Here is a 9,916-nt window from a genome sequence, read left to right on the forward strand (position 1 = left end):
AATGGTGAGCTGTCTCTGTTGGCTACGCTGTTAGTAAAGTGTCTGTCAATCATTGACGCTTCCTTGCCATTATGTGGTATTTGATGTACAAAATCACTCGCTACCTTTAGATCGTTAAGTATTGTCTATCCGATCTGAACAAATGTCAGTTTGGGCAACAAGAACGATAACTTTTTCTTCTCTCAACCATAAATTGGTGTTAAGCTGCGAAAAGTTATCCGTTGTTTTAATCTGACATCCCATCCGGTTAAAGGGCCAACCTATTCCACACACATCATCCAATCCAATCACACGAGAGTACTGTCCTCTACAGAAATATAAATACACCCCACGAGAGTACTGTCCTCTACAGAAATATAAATACACCACACGAGTGTACTGTCCTCTACAGAAATATAAACATACCACACGAGAGTACTGTCCTCTACAGAAATATAAATACACCACACGGGAGTACTGTCCTCTACAGAAATATAAATACACCACACGAGTGTACTGTCCTCTACAGAAATATAAATACACCCCACGAGTGTACTGTCCTCTACAGAAATATAAATACACCACACGAGAGTACTGTCCTCTACAGAAATATAAATACACCACACGAGTGTACTGTCCTTTACAGAAATATAAACACACCACACGAGAGTACTGTCCTCTACAGAAATATAAATACACCACACGGGAGTACTGTCCTCTACAGAAATATAAATACACCACACGAGAGTACTGTCCTCTACAGAAATATAAATACACCACACGGGAGTACTGTCCTCTACAGAAATATAAATACACCACACGGGTGTACTGTCCTCTACAGAAATATAAATACACCACACGAGAGTACCGTCCTCTACAGAAATATAAATACACCACACGAGAGTACTGTCCTCTACAGAAATATAAATACACCACACGGGAGTACTGTCCTCTACAGAAATATAAATACACCACACGGGTGTACTGTCCTCTACAGAAATATAAATACACCACACGAGAGTACCGTCCTCTACAGAAATATAAATACACCCCACGGGAGTACTGTCCTCTACAGAAATATAAATACACCACACGAGAGTACCGTCCTCTACAGAAATATAAATACACCCCACGGGAGTACTGTCCTCTACAGAAATATAAATACACCACACGAGAGTACTGTCCTCTACAGAAATATAAATACACCACACGAGAGTACTGTCCTCTACAGAAATATAAATACACCACACGAGAGTACCGTCCTCTACAGAAATCTAAATACACCCCACGGGAGTACTGTCCTCTACAGAAATATAAATACACCCCACGGGAGTACTGTCCTCTACAGAAATATAAATACACCCCACGGGAGTACTGTCCTCTACAGAAATATAAACAAACCCCACGAGTGTACTGTCCTCTACAGAAATATCAATACACCACACGGGAGTACTGTCCTCTACAGAAATATAAACACACCACACGAGAGTACTGTCCTCTACAGAAATATCAATACACCACACGAGAGTACTGTCCTCTACAGAAATATAAATACACCACACGAGAGTACTGTCCTCTACAGAAATATAAATACACCACACGAGAGTACTGTCCTCTACAGAAATATAAATACACCACAGAGAGTACTGTCCTCTACAGAAATATAAATACACCACAGAGAGTACTGTCCTCTACAGAAATATAAACACACCACACGAGAGTACTGTCCTCTACAGAAATATAAACACACCACACGGGAGTACTGTCCTCTACAGAAATATAAATACACCACACGAGAGTACTGTCCTCTACAGAAATATAAATACACCCCACGGGAGTACTGTCCTCTACAGAAATATAAATACACCACACGAGAGTACTGTCCTCTACAGAAATATAAATACACCGCACGAGAGTACTGTCCTCTACAGAAATATAAATACACCACACGAGAGTACTGTCCTCTACAGAAATATAAATACACCCCACGGGAGTACTGTCCTCTACAGAAATATAAATACACCCCACGGGAGTACTGTCCTCTACAGAAATATAAACACACCACACGAGAGTACTGTCCTCTACAGAAATATAAACACACCACACGAGAGTACTGTCCTCTACAGAAATATAAACACACCACACGAGAGTACTGTCCTCTACAGAAATATAAACACACCACACGAGAGTACTGTCCTCTACAGAAATATAAACACACCACACGAGAGTACTGTCCTCTACAGAAATATAAATACACCACACGGGAGTACTGTCCTCTACAGAAATATAAATACACCACACGAGAGTACTGTCCTCTACAGAAATATAAATACACCACACGAGAGTACTGTCCTCTACAGAAATATAAATACACCACACGGGAGTACTGTCCTCTACAGAAATATAAATACACCACACGAGAGTACTGTCCTCTACAGAAATATTAACACACCACACGAGAGTACTGTCCTCTACAGAAATATAAATACACCACACGGGAGTACTGTCCTCTACAGAAATATAAATACACCGCACGAGAGTACTGTCCTCTACAGAAATATAAATACACCGCACGAGAGTACTGTCCTCTACAGAAATATAAACACACCACACGAGAATACTGTCCTCTACAGAAATATAAACAGTTATGTTATACAAAGCCTTAGTTTCTCTACATTCCACACTACCCCACCTGGCTATATTTCATTTTAACTTGTCATTCGTTACTATGAAAGCTTATAGCTGACAGCACAACGTATTACATTTTAGTTTGTACATATTCCACAGAAAGATATATCAATCAAGGTCACTGGGTCACGTTCATTAAGTTTGAACTGCCTGTCCTTGAATGATGCCGCGGTAGGGAACCTATAGGTAATGTCTTCCTGTCATCTCTCGAACATCACTCTCCTGTCTGGCGATATCAAAACTCTGACTTGAAATACGTTATGTTTGGTACCATCGGACAGGTCAGAGCATCTAGACTTCATTAGTGAGAATCGTAATTAGAACTTTTCGTGAATTTCGAAAGAGGATGGTCCTGCTCACACATCTCGTAGTCTACGGAAAATTGCTTTTCCTCACCAGAATGGCAAACACGTCGGCCATGTCAAAGCCTAGAACATAAAGAGGTCATGTAAGTATACATTGTCCCAGGCTAATACTAAACATGATATATATACAGGGTGTGTGACAAATAAAAAGGCGAAAAAAATTGAGATATATTTAAAAAGGTATGAAAATATCAGTGTATTCCATTCAGAAATAAGTGATGAAGATAAACTATTGGTGAATGGCCTTACCGGAATTCTGGTTCCCTGTCGTCGTCGTTTTAGAGTACATGAAGTACGGGTAGGACGCCAGCGTATCGTACAGACAGAAACCGTTATCCTCGATGATATGTAGCCAACCAAAGTCATTGTGACAAGCATCTAACACTTTACTGACCAGGAAAGATCGATCCACAGGGCCACTGACACAAAGAAAGGCATTGTTATAACGTACATGTATATATTTAACTACTGGCGAATTAACTATCGATCGAGGGGATCGTTTTCACAAACAGAACTATATTTTCCGTTGTTTATCTACTAAATTTGTGTTACTGTTCCATGTTGTATGCCTATATGTGATCGTTTGTAATTTACTTCTGTCTTGATAAAGGGACAGATTGCCTCGAAAATTCGACAATTTACTTGTCTGTACTGTCGTTATACTACTTGACAAATTATATATATTTTCATCACATAATTACACAGTTGAATAAACACAGCCTTCGTCATTATAAACAATTATTCTCATGTTAAGTTTTTACACGTACCTGAGACCTGACATCTTAAAAAGTACGTAGTTTGTACTCGGAGTGACGTCATCCCAACTAGACTCGAGAATCCGTGACGGTACAAACCAGTCTGTGGATGTAGATCCTGCTGCGTCAAAAACAATATACGCCTTTTCATCGCCTTTCTCGTACAGGGCCACCTTCACCTGGACAGAAATTGACGTTAAGAACATTGTAAAGAGTGACAGATGCAGAGAAAGAGACAAAGATGTTCAGAAAAAAACGATCACACTAACCCAGGGGCAAAGGGAAATGTTCGGAACCCTGTAAATGGTCAATCTCACCTCACGAGAGAGAAAGGGCGTCATATTATCTATTGTACATGGTCACTCTCACCTCAGGAGAGAGAAAGGTCGTCATATTATCTATTGTACAGAGTCACGCTCACCTCAGGAGAGAGAAAGGTAGTCATATTATCTATTGTACATGGTCACTCTCACCTCAGGGGAGAGAAAGGTCGTCATAGCATCCATTGTACAGAGTCACTCTCACCTCAGGAGAGAGAAAGGGCGTCATAGCATCCATTGTACATGGTCACGCTCACCTCAGGCGAGAGAAAGGTCGTCATATTATCTATTGTACAGAGTCACGCTCACCTCACGAGAGAGAAAGGGCGTCATAGTATGCATTGTGCATGGTCACGCTCACCCCAGGAGAGAGAGGGCGTCATAGCATCCATTGTACATGGTCACTCTCACCCCAGGAGAGAGAAAGGACGTCATAGCATCCATTGTACATGGTCACTCTCACCCCAGGAGAGAGAAAGGGCGTCATATCATCCATTGTACATGGTCACTCTCACCCCAGGAGAGAGAAAGGGCGTCATAGCATCCATTGTACATGGTCACTCTTATCCCAGGAGGGAGAAAGGGCGTCATATCATCCATTGTACATGGTCACTCTCACCCCAGGAGAGAGAAAGGGCGTCATAGCATCCATTGTACATGGTCACTCTCACCCCAGGAGAGAGAAAGGGCGTCATAGCATCTATTGTACATGGTCACTCTTATCCCAGGAGAGAGAAAGGGCGTCATAGCATCCATTGTACATGGCCACTCTCACCCCTGGAGAGAGAAAGGGCGTCATAGCATCCATTGTACATGGTCACTCTCACCCCAGGAGAGAGAAAGGGCGTCATAGCATCCATTGTATATGGTCACTCTCACCCCAGGAGAGAGAAAGGGCGTCATGTCATCCATTGTACATGGTCACTCTCACCCCAGGAGAGAGAAAGGGCGTCATAGCATCTATTGTACATGGTCACTCTCACCCCAGGAGAGAGAAAGGGCGTCATAGCATCTATTGTACATGGTCACTCTTATCCCAGGAGAGAGAAAGGGCGTCATAGCATCCATTGTACATGGTCACTCTCACCCCAGGAGAGAGAAAGGGCGTCATAGCATCCATTGTATATGGTCACTCTCACCCCAGGAGAGAGAAAGGGCGTCATATCATCCATTGTACATGGTCACTCTCACCCCAGGAGAGAGAAAGGGCGTCATAGCATCCATTGTACATGGTCACTCTCACCCCAGGAGAGACAAAGGGCGTCATAGCATCTATTGTACATGGTCACTCTTATCCCAGGAGAGAGAAAGGGCGTCATAGCATCCATTGTACATGGTCACTCTCACCCCTGGAGAGAGAAAGGGCGTCATAGCATCCATTGTACATGGTCACTCTCACCCCAGGAGAGAGAAAGGGCGTCATAGCATCCATTGTTCATGGTCACTCTCACCCCAGGAGAGAGAAAGGGCGTCATAGCATCCATTGTTCATGGTCACTCTCACCCCAGGAGAGAGAAAGGGCGTCATAGCATCCATTGTGCATGGTCACTCTCACCCCAGGAGAGAGAAAGGGCGTCATAGGATCCATTGTACATGGTCACTCTCACCCCAGGAGAGAGAAAGGGCGTCATAGCATCCATTGTACATGGTCACTCTCACCCCAGGAGAGAGAAAGGGCGTCATAGCATCTATTGTACATGGTCACTCTTATCCCAGGAGAGAGAAAGGGCGTCATAGCATCTATTGTACATGGTCACTCTTATCCCAGGAGAGAGAAAGGGCGTCATAGCATCCATTGTACATGGTCACTCTCACCCCAGGAGAGAGAAAGGGCGTCATAGCATCCATTGTATATGGTCACTCTCACCCCAGGAGAGAGAAAGGGCGTCATATCATCCATTGTACATGGTCACTCTCACCCCAGGAGAGAGAAAGGGCGTCATAGCATCCATTGTACATGGTCACTCTCACCCCAGGAGAGAGAAAGGGCGTCATAGCATCCATTGTACATGGTCACTCTTATCCCAGGAGAGAGAAAGGGCGTCATAGCATCCATTGTACATGGTCACTCTCACCCCAGGAGAGAGAAAGGGCGTCATAGCATCCATTGTTCATGGTCACTCTCACCCCAGGAGAGAGAAAAGGCGTCATAGCATCCATTGTGCATGGTCATTCTCACCCCAGGAGAGAGAAAGGGCGCCATAGCATCCATTGTACATGGTCACTCTCACCCCAGAAGAGAGAAAGGGCGTCATAGCATCCATTGTGCATGGTCACTCTCACCCCAGGAGAGAGAAAGGGCGTCATAGCATCCATTGTACATGGTCACTTTCACTCCAGGAGAGAGAAAGGGCGTCATAGCATCCATTGTATATGGTCACTCTAACCCCAGGGGAGAGAAAGGGCGTCATAGCATCCATTGTACATGGTCACTCTCACCCCAGGAGAGAGAAAGGGCGCCATAGCATCCATTGTACATGGTCACTCTCACCTCAGGAGAGAGAAAGGGCGTCATAGCATCCATTGTACATGGTCACTCTCACCCCAGGAGAGAGAAAGGGCGTCATAGCATCCATTGTACATGGTCACTCTCACCTCAGGAGAGAGAAAGGGCGTCATAGCATCCATTGTACATGGTCACTCTCACCCCAGGAGAGAGAAAGGTCGTCAGATCATCCATTGTACATGGTCACTCTCGCCTCAGGAGAGAGAAAGGGCGTCATAGCATCCATTGTACATGGTCACTCTCACCCCAGGAGAGAGAAAGGGCGTCATAGCATCCATTGTACATGGTCACTCTCACCCCAGGAGAGAGAAAGGGCGTCATAGCATCCATTGTACATGGTCACTCTCACCCCAGGAGGGAGAAAGGGCGTCATAGCATCCATTGTACATGGTCACTCTTATCCCGTGAGAATGAAAGACGTTCCAGCAATCGTACATGTCCACTGTTATCTCGTGATAATGAAAGACGTTCAGACAATCGTACATTTCCACTGTTATCTCGTGAGATGTCCACTGTTATCTCGTGAGAATCCATCGTATACGGTCACTCAGAGCACCGTACTCGGTCACTCAGAACACCGTACTCGGCCACTCAGAACACCGTACTCGGCCACTCAGAACACCGTACTCGGTCACTCAGAACACCGTACTCGGTCACTCAGAACACCGTACTCGGTCACTCAGAACACCGTACTCGGTCACTCAGAACACCGTACTCCGCCACTCAGAACACCGTACTCGGCCACTCAGAACACCGTACTCGGTCACTCAGAACACCGTACTCAGCCACTCAGAACACCGTACTCGGTCACTCAGAACACCGTACTCGGTCACTCAGAACACCGTACTCGGCCACTCAGAACACCGTACTCGGTCACTCAGAACACCGTACTCGGCCACTCAGATCACCGTACTCGGCCACTCAGAACACCGTACTCGACCACTCAGAACACCGTACTCGGTCACTCAGAACACCGTACTCGGCCACTCAGAACACCGTACTCGGCCACTCAGAACACCTTACTCGGCCACTCAGAACACCGTACTCGGCCACTCAGAACACCGTACTCGGCCACTCAGAACACCGTACTCGGTCACTCTAATCTCATGACAGAGAAAGTCATCCAGTGTTTAACCAGTGAAATCTTCATTAAAAGATTAAAAAGGAGGGACATTAAGAAAAAAAAGTCGTTTTATTAAGACTTACTATTAGCGTTACATGCTAGATTAGTTAAAAAGTAAATTAGTTTGGTTATATATGTAAAAATAAAAATGAAGAGAAGGAGGGGGGATACATACAATTTAATAGCAGTATTACATGTACTAACAGCTCTGAATTCAAACTGATATGTATCATGAAATATAACACTGTTAGTGGTATTCTTTTTTTGACGTATCCATATAAGAATATTATGTTACCTGAAGTATGTCATCTGACCACTGGTCGACAAGACCCGATCTGTAATGATGCGTGCAGGCGATACTGGCCTCAGTAGAGAAGCATTCATCCTCTACATCGGTGTCATTATCCGAGTTTTTCCCAGTGGTTTGCCATATCGACCTCGGACTACCGCCTATCCCTTTGGTAAAACGGGCAACCAGAACCCAATCATCATAGCACCGATCTGAGGAGAATTGTAAACACAGACTATAGTGTGTCATTTGTGAGATTTGGCTCACTATTTAGTATATGTTTACGTGTACAAGAAAGTTATTTTGGAATGATAGGTAGAACTACCCTTTCTACTGTCGAAAACAATCTTTACTTACAACACGTTAAAGTCGGATCGGGTGACGTGAAATTCAAGTCTGGTTGACAAGTTATCTCCCCTGGTCCAGACATCCTGAAGCCAGCGTTACATACATGAGTGAAAATAGTTCCTACTGACCTCGCAGTGTTGGAACTTGTACTCTGTATGGACGTGTGACGAACTATTTTTTCCGGAAAAGAGTTGCACTCTGGAATATTGAATGTATATATCTACATTAAACACATTCGTACATATTTATAAATACCGAAACACATCTCATGCTCACCTTCACCATTTTGTTTACCTTCTCTGTTGCCCTAGTCATATTACTGGCGTTCTTGAATTCGAGGATGGGCAGGGAGAGGGAGAACCCTCTCTTCCTTCTCAATTAGTATTGGAGAGAGACGTTGAAACCAATAAATACAGATGTTTCCGTAATTACATCTTTATTACGAGAGTACTTGCTTTGATAATTACTAATGAAGAGAAAATGGTGAAAGATATAGTATACCAAAGCCCACTTGGCCACAGTGATCACTTCGTTCTGAAGTACAAGTTTATCTGTTATAGTCAGAAACCTGATAACGATGTTTACCGGAGAAATTATAACAAGGGAGACTTTGATTGTATGGGAAAAGATCTGAACATTAGTTGGGGCGAGATTCTGAATGGGGACGTAAACATAATGTACAACAACTTTTTAGAACTGGTTCACATATGTATGGATAGATATATTCCTCAAACTGAACAACAGATGAAGAGAAGCATTTGATGTATTCCCCTAACTAAGGAAGTCAGACAGAAAATCAACAAAAAACGCAGGGCTTTGCAAAGACATATGGAAACAAGATGCGAGCTAAAATATAACGAATATTGTAAGCTGAGAAATCAAGTCAATGGCTTATTAAAGAAATCTAGAGGGAAATGGGAAAAAAAGCATCGCATGGAATATAAAAGAAAACCCTAAGAAAATCTGGAAATAGATCAACTCAAAAAGAAAAGGGAAAGCTGGCATATCAGAACTAAAAGGCTTGAATGGTGACACCACAAAAATGGCTGTAAGTGACAAGGACAAAGCTGATGTACTTGCTACGTTCTTTAGTAGTGTGTTCACGGAAGAACCGAGAGGAGAAATACCAACAATGGAATCAAGGACAACAGCATGTATTTTTAAGGATATGTATTGAGGAACTCGTCAGGAAAATTCTAGGAAAATTGGACGAAAGCAAATCTCAGGGCCCAGACCAAATGCACCCAAAATTAATGAGAGAACTTCAACAAGTCTAATGCGAACCTCTAAGTATCATTTTCAACAAATCACTCGAATCTGTATAAGTACCATTAGCGTGGAAAGAAGCTAACATCCCAGCAATTTTTAAAAAGGGGTCGAAAACAGAGCCTGGAAACTACCGACCTGTAAGCCTCACAAGCATCATAGGTAAAACAATGGAAAGGATAATACGGGATGCAATTGTTAAGCATATGGATATAAATAGCATGTTTAGTTATAGGCAATTTGGGTTCGTGTCAAAACGGTCAACGGCGCTACATCT

This window comes from Pecten maximus, chromosome 1, assembly GCF_902652985.1.
Source record: "Pecten maximus chromosome 1, xPecMax1.1, whole genome shotgun sequence".
In the NCBI taxonomy this organism is placed as follows: Eukaryota; Metazoa; Mollusca; class Bivalvia; order Pectinida; family Pectinidae; genus Pecten; species Pecten maximus.